General features: G+C 50.5%; 1 pseudogene; it reads left to right on the top strand.

Moving 5' to 3' along the window:
• The first annotated feature begins 4,976 nt into the window (after positions 1-4,976).
• LOC146200352 (uncharacterized) overlaps positions 4,977-18,526 on the top strand; it is a 65,433-nt pseudogene continuing 51,883 nt past the window's right edge.

The following is an 18,526-nucleotide window of genomic DNA, read 5'->3' as shown; positions in this document are numbered from 1 at the left end:
CTGGTCCTCGGAATCTCGTCGACAGCAATGCAGTTCGGCCAGATCCACAGACGACTGCAGAAGTTGCAGCGTTCCAACGACCACGCACTCGAAAGGAACTCCACAGTTTTTGGGGCTGTGCTCTTACTGTCGACGATTCATCCTAAGATTTGCCGGCGTCCGCTACCCTCTGACGTCCTTTCTCTAAAAGGAAGTCCCTTTCGAGTAGACTACGGCACTTCAACCACTCCGCTTCGACGGACGTCCACACTAATGCAAGTGGGAGTAGTGTCGGCGCTGTGCATGTGCAACGTTCGGAGCCTCGCTGTAGTTTTCGCTGTTTAGTGGTTTCCGTGCTACCTCTATGGACGCTATTTCACAGTTGTGACGGGCCATCATGCCCTGTGTTGGCTGGTCAACCTTCGTGATCCATCTGGTCGTCAGGCACGCTGAGCCCTTCGCCTGCAGGAGTACAACTTCATTGTTTCGTACAAGTGTGGGCGCAAACACGCTGATCCATTGTCTTTCTTCTCTTCCTCTTCCTACCACAGAATGTAATTACTGACATCGATCACTATATCACCTCCGTCGTGCCCTAGTTTCCCGACGCCTCGGCTCTGTGGACTGCGAAAGGGACCGACATAAGCCTCAAGCCACTGCTTGCGGCGGCGCGGGATCCTACAGCTCCCAGCCTATTTTATCTCCGTGATGACCTTCTCTACAAAAAGACTTACTCAAGCACCGGCACGAATTTTCCTCTTGTGGTTTCCGAGAGCCACCGGTAGTGCATCCTGCGTGCTGTGCACGACAACCCCACTTCCGGTCATCTGGGCTCTGCATGAATGCTCCACCGTGCCCACGACCGGTTTTATTGGCCGACGATTCGCCAGACGACTGAGCGATATGTGGCGAGCTGCACTGAGTGCCAATGACACAAACATCCTATGTCCAAGCCATAGGGTCTGCTGCATCCTTTGACTTCACCATGTGGTGCATTCGAGAAAGTAGGAATCGGCCGTATGGTCCCTTTCCGAAGTCTATCGACGGAAATCATTGGATCGTAGTTTGCGTGACGACTATATGACGAGCTACTACGAAACAACCTCTCTTTCTTCAGCCACCGCCCACCACTTGTCCCTGTTCTTGCTCCCTTCTGTCATCCTCTGCGATGGGCCTCCGCGATTTATCATCAGTGATCGAGGGCGCCAGTTTATTGCAGATGTTGTGGAAGAGCTTCTCTGTGCGCGTGGCATTTTCGAAATTGCACACCATATCACCCCAAACCAAAGGCTTGACGGAGCGCACAAATCGCACACTCGGCGGTCTATGTACATCGCATCTGACCACAAGAACTGGGATACCATACTGCCGTTTACAACGTTTGCATTCAATGCTGCAACACACGAGACTACGAGCTACAGTCTGCCCTATCTTCTAATATACCTGTCCTCCTCGTTATTGTCTAAACATTATTCTCCCTTACTCAGTCCATGATGAACCGTGCAACTTCGAAACTCTTTGTTGGGCTGAAGAAGGTCGCCGTCTCGCCTGTTTGCGTATTCACGCTTCGCAAGAGCGTTCCAAAGTTCGGTACGACAGCCGGCATAACCATGCCTCACGCCACTGGAGACTTAGTGTGAGTTTGGCGACCTCACCGCAAGCGTGGGTTTGATCAGAAACTGCCGAATAGCACGTGTGACAGCAAGTGGTCTTTGCTCAGTCACAACTGAAGTTGCAAATGACGCCAGGATAAAACCGTGTCACTACCGTGGGAACGCCCTCAACCGGTGGGGGGGGGGGGGGGTTTCGTCTGCCCAGAGTAAAATGTAACAGTCCTGAAGAAGATGAAGCTGATAGCACAAGTCGAAGGGAAAGACGTCGGAAAAAAGACTCGCGCCGGACGCGCTGCCGTTGACCAACTGAGCTCCATGCCCTCTCGACCTGTTGTTCAGAGCTCCGGCGTCAAACCCCCGTCTTAACATAAGAAGGAAGGTGGAGTTGCCAAGATTCCGATATGTAGATGATTTTTTTCGTTTGCCTGCCATATAGAGAATACAACAAAGGAAAATTGAAAGGACTGAGGCACTATATCCTAATACACATCCGGGGCTTGAGTTCACGTTTGAACTACCATTGAATGCAGATTCAGTACTTGGATATATTAGACTTGTGCTTCACTAAGATTATACGCGTTTGTTTTATAGGACACCAGGACCAAAGGCCTTCTTCTTTACGACTCCGGTCATACAAATGTTTGCGGCAGGCATTGATCAAATCCTGTCCACACTTGATGGGCGAGAGTGTCAACCTACAGATTTAGCGGGTGAATAAAAGTTGTTATTCGAAGAGCATTTTGATATCTGCGGCTGAAATATGTTTAAGGAATATGCGACCCCGAGCAAGGGAGCATAAAGAGTGAAAAGAGGAGACAGGTTGTTGCCCTGCCCTACGTACATGGCATCTCACATTGTCTTAAGATCCCGAGTCGTTTTAAAATTAGGGTCGCGCTATCTGCACCGAACAATTTAAAGTCTGTGCACGAAGGTGAATGGAACGAGTGAGCCCAAGGAAGAATGGACATGCTGCATAGGGAGCGCTTTGTCACCTACCGCGAGCGTGTTGTGTACAAGGTTCACCTGACATGTGGGAAGGCCTATGTGGGGCAGAAAAGGCCGATGCCTCAAAGACAGGTTAAGAGAACACAGAAATGCGCGTGCATCATTGTCGGGTCCAGGAAACCTGGCCAACCATTGCTCTCGTTGTCAAGCGGGTGACGCTCAACAAGACTCGAGGGGCAAACAATATGTAGCAAGGTTCACAGAAACCAAGGCACTGGCTCGGGCAAAAGACACTTAAAAGTCAGATTAGTGAAGCATATAAGATGATATCGGGTCAAGAAGAGGAATGCATGAGTTCCGTCTGGGGCGCTCAGCAAGAAGGAGGTGATACTGCTTCGTTCGGACAACATTGCCACGAACTATTTAAATCTTTATTTGTTCCTGTTCGACAGCCGCTGGCATGCGGCCTTATCATTGTTATTCTCGGCGCACTTATCAATTATGTATCCCGTGTTTGTTCATGCTCGCTGTCGCGATACGACGCGTTATCATTTTCTTTGTCGCGAACGATGCACTGAGATCTGTCTCGAAGATTCCGATCACTCGCGTATGTTTCTACAATGTTCCAGGTTGTGCTACTAGCAGATCGCTCTGAGCAGCCTTTAAATTGAGCGTTGACGAGTGCGACGGGCATTCTTTGTTCGACGATCGACGAGCACGTTTGTTGCTATCGCCACCGTCGAGTTGCTTAGTCTTTTTCGGGCGCAAATAAGCCCAGTAAAGAGTTCATTCAGTGCAAGGTGGTGCCATTTGGCCTCTTCTCCCCACCGACCACGTTTCAACGAGCAATGGACACACACCTGGCAGGCTTGAAGTGGCAAATTTGTTTGGTATATTTGGACGACGTTGTTGTCTTCCCGTCAAACTTTGAAGACCACCTAAAACGACTGCAGACAGTGCTGGAAGCCATCAAGTTATCGGGACTAACGCTAAAAGCAGAGAAGTGCCACTTCGCCTACATATCGTTAGTAAGGATGGTGTTCGCCCAGACCTGGAGAAAACAGCTGCAATCACACAATTCCCACCGCCTGTCGACAAGAAAGCTGTTCGCCGATTCCTTGGGATGTGCGCTTATTATGGACGATTTGTCAAACTTTTCGCGCATCGGCGACCCGTTGACGCAGCTTGCAAAGGCTGACGCACCTTCCTTTTTATGGGAAGCGCCGCAAGGAGAAGCCTTTGACGAACTCAAGCGCCGCCTGCAGTGTCCTCCTGTACTTGGCCACTTTGATGAAAACGCCGAGACCGAAATTCACACCGACGCGAGCAGTGTGGGCCTAGGAGCCATTCTCGTCCAGAACCGGACAGGAGAAAGCAATCGCCTACGCTAGCAGGTGCCTAACAAAAGCCGAAGTCAATTACTTGACGACCGAGAAGGAGTGCCTTGCGATCATGTGGGCCACTTTTAAGTTTCGCCCATACCCACACGGCCGACCATTCAAGGTGGTAAGCGACCATCACGCGCTCTGCTGGCTGGCTAATTTGAAAGATCCCTCCGGCCGCCTTGCCAGGTGAAGCCTACGACTTCAAGAATTTGACTTGACTGTAGTCTATAAGTCGGGCCGGAAGCATTCCGACGCAGACTGCTTATCACACGCTCCCGTCGACGCTCCCCCGAAGGACGATGACGACGACGCCTTTTTGGGACCGGTAAGCGCCAGCAGTTTCACAGAACAACAGCGATCAGACCCTCAGCTAAAAGCGCTAGCCGATTACTTAGAAGGAAAGACCACTTCCCCTCCTGGTGTGTTCAGGCGACATTTATCTTCGTTCGCGGTAAGCAATAGCCTCTTCGTGAAGAACGCCATACTCAACAGGACTGCGCAAATTCTTGTAGTGCCTAAAAACCTCAGGCAGGAAATTCTGCAGGCGTTGCATGATGAGCCCACAGCAGGCCCTCTCGGATTTTCTTGCAACATAGCGCTAAATAAATAGGGACACACGGGACGGGCGTTAACGGAGCCATTTAAGGAAATCAGCCAAGGCACCGAAACAGCAGGCGACGCAGTAGTACATGCAGTCGGCCCGCGAAAGCGACATGTAGTCGTTGTGGTTATTTCACCTACCGTGGCGTAACATGCCCGGCCAAAAGGAAGGTCTGCACAAAGTGCGATGGGCGTAATCACTTCGCCCAAGCATGCAAAGCATCTGCGCCCCGTCATAACACAGGTTCGAAAAAGGAACTGCGTGAACTGCAAGGTGACGATGAGGGTGATTTTATTTTACAAAATTGACCGTCGGCACTCTAGCATCAGACCATTGGAGCGCAACAGTTGACATTGAAGGACGCCCATTCACATGCAAGCTGGACGCAGGAGCTACCTGCTGTGTAATCTGGAATAAGGATGTCGGCAAGCGGCCGAACAAGCCAAACCAAGAATGTCGCGTAACGTTAACGGCGTTGTTCGGCCACAAACCTTTGGTTCAGTAGCTGAACGCCTTGGTTTTATTTGTCGCGTAGAAACTTTTCATGTCGACCAGTTGTACCCAGCAGCGCAATCGTTTGCAGATGTTTTCAGTGGACTGGGACCGTTAAAAAGTGCTGAGTACACGATTAAGGTAAAGACCGAAGCCATAGGAGTGGTCGTCCCGGCGAGGAGAGTTCCAGTGGCACTTCAAGAAAAAGTCAAGGAGGAGCTCCAGCGCATAGAAGAACAAGGTGTCATATCCAAGGTAAATGAGCCTACAGAATGGTCCAGTCACATAGTCACTATAGTTAGGAAAGTGTGAAGACGAAGATGAGTTTCGGAGGAATGCGCGCCGCAAGCGCACGGCGCGAGATCGGGTTGTTGAAGAAGCCTCGGACTGACGCTTGAGCAAGATCTCTCTCTCGAATCCCCAGGTTAAGAAACCTCGTTACAATTTGGTGGAGTGTGCTGATTCGACCCTTCATCTACCATCCTGGAGCTACGCAGGCGCACCATCGCACCTACAATGACAACCGATATGAGCCAGCCCCTTTGCTTCTTCTCCAACCCCCGTCGTTTGCCCAGGCGCGCTCCGACAGCGGGACCAGGCCATATTCAGCGGGACTGATGATCATGATGTGGAGGATTGGCTTGCCTCTTACGAGCGGGTAAGCGGCCACAACCGTTGGGACGGAGCCCTGAAGCTCAACAACGTCGTATTATACCTGACGGACGTTGCAAGTCTCTGGTACCACAACCACGAAACAGAGTTCACCACCTGGTCAGTCTTTAAGCGGGCCTTGTCCGATATCTTTGGCCGCCCTGCTGTCCGAAAGCTGCGCGCCGAACAGCACCTGAAATCTAAACACCAGCAACACGGTGAATCTTTCACCAGCTACATAGAAGATGTTGTGAGTCTGTGCGCACTTATCGATCCGTCCATGAAGGCAATTAATTCGTATCAGGAATATTTTAAACGGCATCGAAGCAGACGCCTTTCATATGCTTGTCGCCCTCAACCCCATCACCGTTGCAGAAGTCTTCACGCTTTGTCAGACATACGATGAGCTCCGCAAGCAATGCATTGAGGCCCCACCACCATCCATACAGCCCGATTCACTATCAAGCTTGGCTTTGTCGGCAACCAGCAGCTCGCTGCTCGACCAGATCAAGGACTTTGTGCGCGAGGAGGTCGCCCGACAATTATCCCTTCGTCAAAGCGTAAAGGGCCCTCCTTCTAACCTAGCTCTAAGCCTTCAAGCTATGATTCGGGATCATGTGGCTGAGGCACTACCAATCACTCCTCAGCAGATTCCAGTCGCAGAGGCTGCTACGTACGCCGACATCCTCAGACGCCCCAGCACTGAATCCGCCCTCCCCCACTCGCGGATTTCTACGGATGCCTTTTGGATTTGCCTCAGCCCCGGAACTGTTTCAAACAGCAATGCATCGCGTGCTAGAAGGTTTGCCAAATGTCGCAGTAGTAATGAATGACATCCTCTTATGGGGAAAGATTAAAGAACAAGACTACCACTTGCAACATCGTTTAACACGCGGTCGCGAACATAACCTGAAACTGAACTTGAAGAAATGTTAATTATTCCAGCCACAGGTACGCTACCTGTGACACGTGCTCACTGCAGAAGGACTGCGAGTTTACCCACAACGCGTACAAGATATTCTGGAAATGCCAGCACCTAAGAGTAGTGAGGAACTGCAAGTTTTTCTGGGCACGATAAACTTTGCGCAATGTTTTATCCCTAACATGTCTGTGGTGACCGCCCCTCTTCGATCTTTGCTACGCAAAGAACTCGCACGGGCATGGACAGAAACGCAGCAAGAAAGCTTCGAAAAATTACGCGAGGATCTGATAACAGCCCCAATTTTCTGTTATTTTGACCCCAAGAAAGCAGTTACCTTGCATTTGAGGCAAGGAAGTACGGGGTAGGCGCCGTTCTGGGGCAGGATGCGCACCCCGTTGAGTTTTCATTGCAGTCACTCACAGATGCGCAGCAAAGATATGCTCAGATAGAAAAGGAAACTGCACCATATTTCATGACTATATATTTGGACACCATGCAGTAACAGTGGAGACAGATCGTCGGCCATTGGAGGCCATTTTCAATAAACCACTGCACCAGTACCCGCTACGCTTGCAACGCATGCGGCTGACGTTGCAACGTTACCCCATCTTTGTCACGTATAAACCTGGCAAAGAACTGTTCCTCGCAGATGCTTTATCTCACTTTCCCAGTAAGCCATACATGGAAGAAGAACAGCAGGACTTTCAAGTCAATGTTCTTGATTGCGTTTCAGCCTCCGAGCACTGCCTGAAAGACCTGCTTGCAGCAACCAGTGACAACAGCAACCTGACAGAGCTGCGCGAATACGCCGTGGCAGCATGGCCTCTTCACAAGCACGATGTCCCAGAGCAACTTCGGACCTACTGGGGGTACCGAGACGAGATACACGCGCAGGAAGGCTTCGTATTTCGCAGCAAGAGTCAAAAAGATACGAATTGATCCGCTTCCTTCGCGGCACGCGCTAGCGTAGATAAAATTAGGGCGGGACCAGGAACGGGATGTACTTGCCGAACATGGCGAGCGACATCGAACAGTTTTGCAATGGGTGCAACGTGTGTATGAAGAACCAGCCGCGAAACGAAAAAATGCCTAATTTAAGTCAAGATGTTCCAACCCTACCCTGGCAGGTTAATGGTATTGACTTGTTCTTTTATGAAGGTCGCGAATTTGCCGTCATCGAGGACGTTTCCTGATATTTTTGTTGAGATTCGAGAACTTCGACCCGCCACAGCAACCTCGCTGAAAATCTGGTGTTCTGAAATCTTTTCTGTCCATGGCTTGCCTTTGAAGCTGTTCTGTGATAATTGACCGCCTTTTAAAAGCTGGGAACTTAAGGACTTTCTGAACATCCTAGGTATGGCCGCGTCACGTCAAGCCCCTACCACCCGCGATCTAACGGCATGACAAAAATAGCGGTGCAGGGAGCAAAGAAGCTTCTAAAAAAATGCTGATTTAAAATGCCTGCATTTCAAATGGCTTTGCTTGATTGGCACAATACTCCGCGTGATGATGTGTTACAGTCCCCTGTGTAGAGGCTGATGGGACGCCAAACTCGGAAACTTCTCCCGATGCCTAGAAGCCAATTGGAACCAAAGGCAATAAATACCCAGCAATGGTCCACAGCCGACTTCGAGAGATACGCCAACGCCTAAGGACTCACTACAACCGCGGCAGGTACCTGCCACATGCGACACCAAAACAGCAGGTGACTGTGCATAACACAATCCAGCAGAGCTGGTCTCCAGGTGTCTTTCTCAGGCCAGCTAACGAACCTCGCTCAGCGATCGTCAAAACTGAGGACGGCAGTGAAATTCGACGCACACGAGAACATCTACGACTGATAGGACCGCAACCTGAAACAAGCCCCGCCCCTATAGAAGGCCCTTGCACAGAGCCCAGCCAAGAGCTATGCCGAAGCACAAAGCAGCGACGCGTACCCTGTCGCAACCCTCTACCCGAGTGACGCTAAACATTGTTTTTCAGTAAAAAGGAAGATGTAGCAGATCTGAGTAAGGCTGATGTCACTCGCTCTAGCCCAATCTGCGTATGACCCAATACGTCAGCACACTGTATATGCCTATACACATTCTTATATAAAAGTTGTTCATCCCCCGACGCGGGGCCGTGCACACAGACGATATCGAGTTTTTTGCGGCTGCATCGGATATTGAATCCCTTTATCCCCGTTTGCAAAGTTGCCGAAACTCCATTCAGAATTGGTTGTGTGGCTTACGTCTCACAATAAATACTACCAAGAGCGCTGTCCTTGTTTTCAATATAAAAGATGCTGTAAGTCTGTCTGTAATGTATCAGTAACAAATAACCCCTCAGGTTAGATCATTACAGAATTTAGGGATCACTTATGATGATAATATTTCATAGCAGCCCCACATTAATCATATCGCAACGAAAGGGGCTCGGGCAGTGGGCATGTTCCGCCGAATTAGTGGTCCCTGATCTAAAATGCGGAGAGATTTGCTCTGGACGGTTTATGTTATGTATGTGTGTCTAATTTTAGAGTTCGGTTCAGTGTTGTTTTCTGGTTCAACAGCTAATATAATTCACCCGCTTGTTCTCTTGGAGTGCTTCAGTTGTGTCTTTGACTTCCAAAATCTGTCGCCAACAATGTGCTCTACCTTGAAGACCGGATGGTCCTTTGGTATGTAGATTAAGACGTCTAACTGTTCAGACGTACCTAAGGATATATGAATCAGAATTTCACCGATCTATGCATATATTTTGCTGGAAACCGACCTCTTTTTTTCGGTGTTCATTGGCCTAAACTTCACATCCCGCCGGTAGTTACGATCCAAAATTTGCTAGACCCTTTAAATGTTTCCCCTCCCTAGTGAAAAATCCCGTATCGCGCCAAACGGGTTTGAACCGGTCCTGTAGTCCGTATAAATTTCATACCAGCGTGACCTGTCCTGTATGAAGCTTAAACGGGTTTATAAATCTCAATCCGGACGGTCCGACCGGTATAGAGTTAATACAGGGCAGACCATTTCCAGTATGCATCTCCTTCAGAACATCCCAGTACAATATGGATATGAAACAGGGTTGACCATTCCTGTATTGAGCTCATATACAGAAACAGGTCATATCCGGTTTAACTGAAACCGGTCAAACCCGTCATGAATGAAACTGATACGGGACAGAGTATTTCCGCTTCTCAACACAATACGGGTGGATCGTGAAGCTCAACAAGGATGACCACATCGGAACATGCCTTGACGCTAAATAAGCATGAAACCATACATATTATATGTTATAACTTTTCTTATATGTGGCGTACGCGCTGTTTCGGAAATACCTAAAAATATGAAGCCGTGGATATGTGCGCTAGCAAGTACATACACGCATCGCGTTTTGCTTTTGCGTGTGCAACAGTCGCTGCAGCTTGTACGATCTTGCGGTGCATCTGCATATCTGCGATTTAAGATCTGCTACATTCAACGCCAAAGTGCAAACAAGAACGTAGCGTTTCGTTAGTGAGGATAAAATACTGCTACATTAGGCGGTGCGTGCACTGGTATCTGCATAAGGACGGAAGAACAAGAAGCTCGTGAGTTTTGGTGAAGACGACGTGCGAGCAGTGTCGGTTGGTGCCCGGTTAACGCAGCTGTGTTTCTGTGTGCTGTGTGGGGAGTCATCTTGGACTAATCTCATGGCCTTACCTTGCCACGTATCATCCTGGTGGAGGTGACTCGTGTGCTCAGAACAGAATATAAGAGCAAAATAGCACAAAAAAGCTGGATTTGCGCAGTGGCCGCCACCTATCTGGGCTCACAACGACGTCAGCAACGACCACTATGACCTCCGAGGCAGCCCCTACCATCGCAGCAACATCGGCTCAGCCAGTGGTACTCACGAATTTCCGCCACTCTCCCATCTTTAATGGCGAAGACAAGCCGGACGTTGACGACTGGCTAGATGAGTACGAGCGCTGCAGCAGAAACCACCACTGGGAGGCGACCCTTATGCTGGCGAACGTAATCTTCTATTTGGCGGGAACAGTTCGGACGTGGTTCAAAAATCACGAGCGAGAGCTAGTGACCTGGGAAATCTGTAAAAAAAGCTAAAGGACGTGTTCGGAAAGCCGATTGGACGTGCTCGCGCAGCAAAAACAGAACTTTCCACTCGCACCCAATCCCTCACGGAGTCCTACCTTGCCTATATTCAAGACGTCCTTTCGTTGTGCCGCAAGGTGAACAACTCCATGCCAGAAAGTGACAAAATAGGGCATATCCTCACGGGTATAGCGGATGATGAATTCAACATCCTCTTCTACACGGATTGCGCTACCGTCGACTCGGTACTTCAAGTCTGTCGAAAATTCGAGCAGACTAAACAACGCCGTATCGCACATCGCTTTGACCGCCTTCCAAACACGGCGGCTACATCCTCCTACGCTGACCAGCCGCCTTTGCAACAGCCTTCTCATCCAGCGAACATCACTCGGATCATCCGGAGAGAACTCGAGACTTTGTCTCCTGCACCACTCACGTCTCTGCCGCCCGACACTATAGCCAAGATACAGGCCGTTGTTCGCCAAGGACTCGCCAACGTCGGCATCTCATCCAGCCCCGTGCCGCCACCGTCACCAACGCACCCTGTTCCTGTAGTGGCTGCTGCTACCGCGAGCCAGGCTTTCCCACGTCGCTGCCTTAGCCGCAATCCTGCAGAGTGGCGCACCTCAGACGGCAGGCCAATATGCTTCATCTGCTGTCGCGCCGGCCATACATCTCGTTATTGCCGTACCTTCTTCGCCCCTCGCTCTTATTACAACGCCGACCGTCGATACTACAATGGACCTCGACGCTTCACTGCCAAACCTGAGGAGCCCCACCCATGATGGACCTGGACATTATCTTCCTCAAACAGGTCAGTCTCGCAACGAAACCGTCCCCCCTGCCCGTCGCGCCAGCCAATCTCCATCCCCACTGGCTCGTCGATCCCGCTCACCTTTCCCTCCTCGCAGCTCTTCCCCATCATACGCCGGCACCTACTCGGGAAACTAGCGAGTGCAGTGCCAGGGAGTGACGCTGCATTACCGACCCGGACTGTCAACTCGGAACCGACCCCCACACCCAGACGTAACTTCATTGACATTCTTGTGGACGGAGTCTCCGTTTCTGCCCTTATTGACAGCGGAGCCCATATTTCAGTCCTTAGTGCCTCGTTCCGCCAGCGCCTCAAAAAAGGTCTTACGCCCGCTAACACCTCAGCAGTTCGTGTTGCCGATGGAAACACTGCTACCGTCATCGGAATGTGCACTGCGCGCGTCAACATTGCCGGCCATCACGTCCCTGTGCTCTTCGTCATCCTTACTACTTGTCCTCAATACGTGATTTTAGGCGTAGACATTTTAACAGCCCATTCCGCTCTCATTGACTGTGCCTCCGGACTTCTGCGCCTAGCCCTGCCCCATGGTGTTCAGGACCCTAGTGCTGACCAATCCCAGCCTCGCCTACGCTCTAGTACATTTACTCGCCTACCTCCCGAGGCGGCAGTATACGTGCGCTAGTCACCTTTTCCCTCCCTTCCTAACGGCGACTACGTTGTCAACCCCATCACCGACGTCACTCTACAGCACAACATCGTCCTACCTCATAACATTGTACACGTCGAGAATAACCTCACCTACATTCCCGTACTCAACTTCACCATGTCTTCGCAAGTTCTCCCGAAGGGCATTTTCCTTGCCGAGCTGCCACCTTTGTCCAGCTTTACTATTTCTGCAGCGCTGTCCGACCGTCACGCCAAGGTACCTGCACAACATGTCCCGTCACATAGTCCGGAGGACCGCATCTCAGCCATGATTGCCTCTTACCTGCGTCCCGAATATGCAAGCGCCCTTGCTGGTCTTTTGCGGTCATAAAGCTACATTTTTTATTTCGGTCACGGATCCCTGGGCCAAACGTCCGTCATCACACATCGCATCGATACTGGAGATGCCCGCCATATTCACAGACGGCCTTACAGAGTTGCTCTTTGGTCAGCAACATAATGTTGGCCAGCAACAGTATTGAGCTGTCGAGAAAGGCAACAGCTGGAGGTCTTCCGTAGATTACCGACACCTAAATAAGATAACCAAGAAAGAAAGACGTGTACTCTCTTCCAAGGATCGATGATGCCCTCGACTGCCTGCATGGTGCCAACTACTTCTCCTCCATCGATCTCCATTCTGGATATTGGCGTTCTGGATATTAGATCTCTGTTGACGAAAGAGATCGTGAAAAGACGGCTTTTGTCACCCAAGATGGCCTCTAGCAATTCAAGGTGATGCCTTTCGGCTTGAGTAATGTCCCTGCGACCTTGCGCGCATGATGGACTCTTTACTATGCGGGTTCAAATGGACCGCATGTCTGTGCTACTTCGATGACGTCATCGTATTTTCATCAGCCTTTGAGGGCCACCTCCATCATGTTTTGCCTATTCTTGGTGTCTTCCGACGAGCTGGCCTTTAGTTGAACTCCAAGAAGTGTAGCTTTGGTCGCCGGGAACTGAGGGTTCTAGGACACTTGGTCAGTACCCATGGCATCAAGCTGGACTCCGACAAAATTCGCGCTGTAAGTGATTTTCTTATACCGAAATCTCTATCAGTGACGTGCGTAGCTTTCTCGGACTTTGCTCATATTTACGGCGATTTGTACCACACTTCGCGGAAATCGCCCGCCCACTCACGCAGCTTCTGAAAAAAGGTGTCTCCTTTTCCTGGGGGCCACGAACAATCGGCCACCTTCGTCGCTCTTATTTCCCACCTCACCGGTCCGCCAATGTTGGCTCACTTCAATCCGTCAGCGCCCACAGAAGTACGCACCGACGCAAGTGGTCATGGAATTGGTGCCGTTATCGCACGTCAGCTCGGTTCCCCTTGCGTCATCGCCTATGCCAACCGACTCCTCTTTGCTGCCGAACAGAATTATTCCATCACAGCACGTGAGTGCTTGGCCCTAGTTTGGGCCATTAACAGTAGTCACAGACCACCACGCACTGTGTTGGCTTTCCACACTCAAAGACCCTACTGGCCGCCATAGACGTTGGGCCTTGCGCCTTCAGGAGTACAATTTTGCAGTAGTTTATAAACCTGGCCAGTTGCATCGAGACGCCGATTGCCTGTCCTGTCATCCAGTTGACCCGCCAAGCCAACTTGTATGTGACAATGACGCCTGCGTGCTCTCTATTTCTGACTTTTCCAACATTCGCCGGGAGCAAAGCCAGGACCCTCAGCTTCGCGAAATTATCAATCTCCTCAGCGCTGATCGCCATGACCCTTCCCTTCGTTTGTTTGTGCTCCACGACGGCACCTTATACCGGCACAATTTGCGACCTCATGGCCCCGACCTTCTACTAGTAGTCCCTCAGCACCTACGCACAGCCGTCCTTGAACAGCTTCACGACTTTCCCACAGCGGGTCATCTAAACGTCTTTCGCACATACGACAGTGTGCGCCATCGGTTCTTTTGGCCTGGCCTATACGCGCAGTCCGCCGCTACGTGGCTGCTTGTGACCGCTGTCAACGCCGGAAAAAGCCATCAGTTTTACCAGCTGGACTCCTGCAGCCGATCTACATCCCCATAGACTCATTTTCTCGAGTGGGTCTGGATCTTCTAGGGCCTTTTTCACTGTCCGCATAGGGGAACAAATAGATTGCGGTGGCCACTGATTACACCACACGCTACGCGGTCACACAAGCAATACCAACCAGTTGTGCAACTGATGTCGCTGCTTTCCTCCTCAACGACGTTATACTCGTCCATGGAGCTCCCCGCCAACTGCTCAGCTACCGTGGCCGTTGCTTTCTTGCGCGTATAGTCAACGAGATCCTACGATTGTGCATTGTTCCTCATTCCTTCACGACTGCCTACCATCCACAGACGAGCGGGCTTACTGAATGCCTTAACCGGACATCACCTGACATGTCTATGTACGGTACTAATGACCACCACGACTGGGACATAATGCCACCGTTTGTGACATTTGCTTGGAATTTGTCGCTTCATGACACTACCGGCTACTCCCCATTCTATCTTCCATATGGCCGTGAACCTCTGCTTCCTTTTGACAGCCTGCTCCCTTCGACCGCCACTGCCAGCTCATATGCTCGTGACGCCGTAGCCAGAGCTGATGCTGCCCGCGTTGTTGCTCGCAACTGACTCGCAGGCTCTAAGCACTCCCAGAAACCTCGCTATGATTCCTGTCATCGCAACACACAGTATTTTTTCGGCTCTCTAGTGCTGCTTTGAACCCCAGCTCGCCGCGTTGGCCTCTCGGAAAAACTTTTGCCCCATTATACAGGTCCAGTGACATATGAAATTGCGCCCTTCCACCCCGCAACGCATACCTCTACACCACGCACCGAGACGGTCCATGTTGCACGCCCCAAGCCGTACACGGACCCTGGTTTGGACGCTAGTACGCACCAGGACGGTGCTTTTCAGCCGGCGGGTAGTGCTACATTAGGCGGTGCATGCACTGGTATCTTCATAAGGACGGAAGAAGAGCTCGTCAGTTTTGGTGAAGACGACGTGCGAGCATCGTCGGTTGGTGCTCAGTTAACGCTGCTGTGTTTCTGTGTGCTGTGTGCGGAGGCATCTTGGACTTATCTCTTGGCCTTACCTTGCCACGTATCAATACGCTCGAGAATAAATGAAACACATTGCTGACCATCGAAATATGTACAGGTCAGCCGGACATCGGGAGTCGCTTCACGACGAAAACATCCTCGAGGTGATCACGCGCAAAATAGCGAAGAAGGCCCTCGACCTCCCTATAACCACGTCAAACCTGAGACTCCAAGGTCTGGGTATGACGAACTCGTTCGAGGAGCTGAGAGAAGCCCACCTCACGAGTCAATACACGCGACTATCGCAGACACCGTCGGGGCGTCGGCTATTAACCCGTTTACACATACAACACACGACTGTAACCGAGGAAAGAGTAAGGCCTCCCCAGGAGTGGCGATACGCCCTGCACGTAAAACCACTCCCCACTAATATGTCCAAAGACGACCATGAGGGTAGGCGCATGGCCAGGGCAGAGGCCTTAGCTCATGACTACGAAGACAAACTCGGAGTGTACTATGTGGACGCGTCCGGCCCGCACCAAGGCGGGTGGTACACGGCGGCAGTGATCCACGACTCCAAAACGGTAAACGGGCTCACAGTTAAAGCCCGAAGCGTAACACAGGCAGAGGAGGTCGCCATCGCGTTAGCAGCAACACACTCTGATTCCAAAACAATCATAACCGACTCGCGAGGGGCGTGTAGGAACTTTCAACAGGGCTGGGTTCCATACCTGGCCTACCGGCTACTAAAAAACAGCTCGGACCTGGCCTACCGACTACTGCAAAACAGCTCGTACGTCGAAAGTCCATCCCGCCGCTTCATAGTCTGGGCTCCGGCCTATTTTGGGCTAGAAGGAAACGAGGCAGCAGATGCCGCCGCCCGCGCGCTTTCTAACCGGGCAACCTCGTCTCCTTCCTCCTCAGAAGAATTCACATCAGCCTACACTTTCAGGGAAATTACGCAGCTGTACCAAAACAGACACAATATTTACCCCCATCCGTGTAAAGGGTTAAGACCGGAGGAACGCGTGTTTCTTCGCCTCCTTACGAATACCATGATGTGCCCGGCGTCACTTAAACACTTTGACAGTGCCTTCTCCGGGGAGTGCCCGCACTGCGGGGAAATGTCCTCGGACCTTTTCCACATGGTGTGGGCATGCCTCTCCAACCCTGCCTTTGCACCTAACCAAAACACCACCCGGGAGGACTGGGAGGCGACCCTACTCGCCTGCTCCGACCTGAAAGCCCAAAAGGCCTTGGTCATAGCGGAAGCCACTGGGGTCCCGTACTAGGGGCTCCACCTAGTGTTTGTGAGGGGAAGGGCACTAAGTCTGACCCCAAAGCAACCTTCATGTAACTTCATATTTTATTAAACGTTTTCACCACCACCCCCTCGAGTGTTTACGTATGCAAAACACTTGGTCGGAAGTAAATTCATTGACGTCGCTGCTCCGCTGGCAGCAGGTGAAGCTACAAGCAGTATTACAAGTGTTGGTGCACCGCATATATTTATATGTAGCAAAAATTGCATGCGTTTGAAGACGATGACAAAACACATTAGCACTAGTAAATTGTGACAATTCTGAAGTTTGTCTGCAAGAAAGCGATGCATTGTAAAGATGCGGGACACGGATAACCCTGCGTGATAGCCAGGAAAAAGATTCAGCATGTTTAGAGGTGCGATCGTTCAACTACCACCACATATTCTACACCCTACAAAAATACACAAAGTACGAAAAAGCAATGTTGACTACATAAGTACCAGTAAATTGTGACATTCTGAAGTTTGCGTGCAAGAAAGCGATGCATTGCAAAGATGCGGGATGCGGATCACCTTTCGTGATAGCCAGGAAAAAGATTCAGCATGTTTAGAGGTGCGATCGTTCAATTACCACCACATATTATACACCCTGCAAAAATACACAAAGTACGAATAACCAATGTTGACTACATCAGTAGAAATATAACCAGTGCACCCTATTCTGCCGTGGTGTAGTGGTTAAAGAGTGTGCTTGCTGGCCGAGAATTGCGAGGTTCGAATCACGACACGTCAATATTTTTTCTTTTTCAAATGTTGCAATGTTATTTTATAGCTCTGCATGCTTTTTTCAGCCTGCGTCAAGTTTTTTTTTTCTGAAACAAGGGCCATGGACCATACAGGAATTTCCGGAATGAGAGCTCCGCGCGGTTTCATTTCGGATCCGCCTGTATCAATCAACCAGAAACCGGACGAACGTGTCATTGGTGGAACTGATACCAGGCAGAGTATTTCCGCTTCTGAACTGAAGCCGGGCCGATCGATGAAGCTCATCCAGAATGACCATGCCGGACACGCCAGCGCACTAAATAAGCATGATACCAAACATATTATACAACTATTCTGTATATAAAGAGCACGCTTCATTTCACAAATACCTAGAAGGAAGCATATACGCGCGTCGCGTCGCTTTTGCGCGTACAACAGACGCTGCAGCTTGTACGATCTTGCGGTGCGTCTTCATATCTGCGACTGAAATTCTGGCGCCTTCAACGCGAAAGTGGAAGCACGAACGTATCATTTCGCTAGCGATGACAAAACACTGCTCGATAAAAAGGAAACAAACGCCGCTGACCATCGAAAGATGCACAGATAGCCGCACACCGGGCGACGCGTTCTCGAATGTTTACTTATCAAGACCGCTAGGTCGGAAGTGTATTCATTGACGTTGCTGCTCCGCTGGTAGCACGTGAAGCTAAAACGCCCAGTATTACAAGCAATAATGCACCGGACATCTCTGTATGTAGGAAGACTTACAAGCGTTTGTAGATGATGACAAACACATCAGCACTAGTAAATTATGATATCTTGAGGCTTGCCTGCAATAAAGGGACGCATTATAAAGATACGGGACATTTGTGAACCCTCGTGACAGCCTGGAAAAAGATTCAGTGTGTTTAAATGGCGATCAGTGAATTACGACCACAAATTCTACAGCCAAGGGAAATATACAAAGTACAAAAGAGCAAAAGTAGCTACATATTGTCACCAACACACGTAGCAAGCAGCACAACAACCGAGCTGGCCCTTTTTAATCAAGCGAAAAACTCGAGAGAGACGAGGAAGACGCTTAGCCACGTGCCAAGACATTCGGCCACTTGGTGGCGCCAGAAGATGGTCAGTGGTGTGGCATTGCCCCCCTTCGAAGGGGCATCGACCCGATGCCGCAAGCGTAGGGGCATAGTCGAAAAGCGGGGCAAGTTATAGGGGAAAGTCTCTGGCTCTGGTTTGGACCCTGAAATGGTTTAACGATTGTAGTATGGCTTCATTCTTGCAACGTGAACTATTTCAGATTTCGGCTGCCGAGAGGAGCGTACAGTGCCTTGTGGTAG

This window comes from Amblyomma maculatum, chromosome 2 (genome assembly GCF_055883805.1).
Source record: "Amblyomma maculatum isolate TAMU_Amacu chromosome 2, ASM5588380v1, whole genome shotgun sequence".
Lineage (NCBI taxonomy): Eukaryota > Metazoa > Arthropoda > Arachnida > Ixodida > Ixodidae > Amblyomma > Amblyomma maculatum.
Note: the sequence above shows the minus strand (reverse complement) of the source record. Positions and strands in the feature narration are given on the sequence as shown.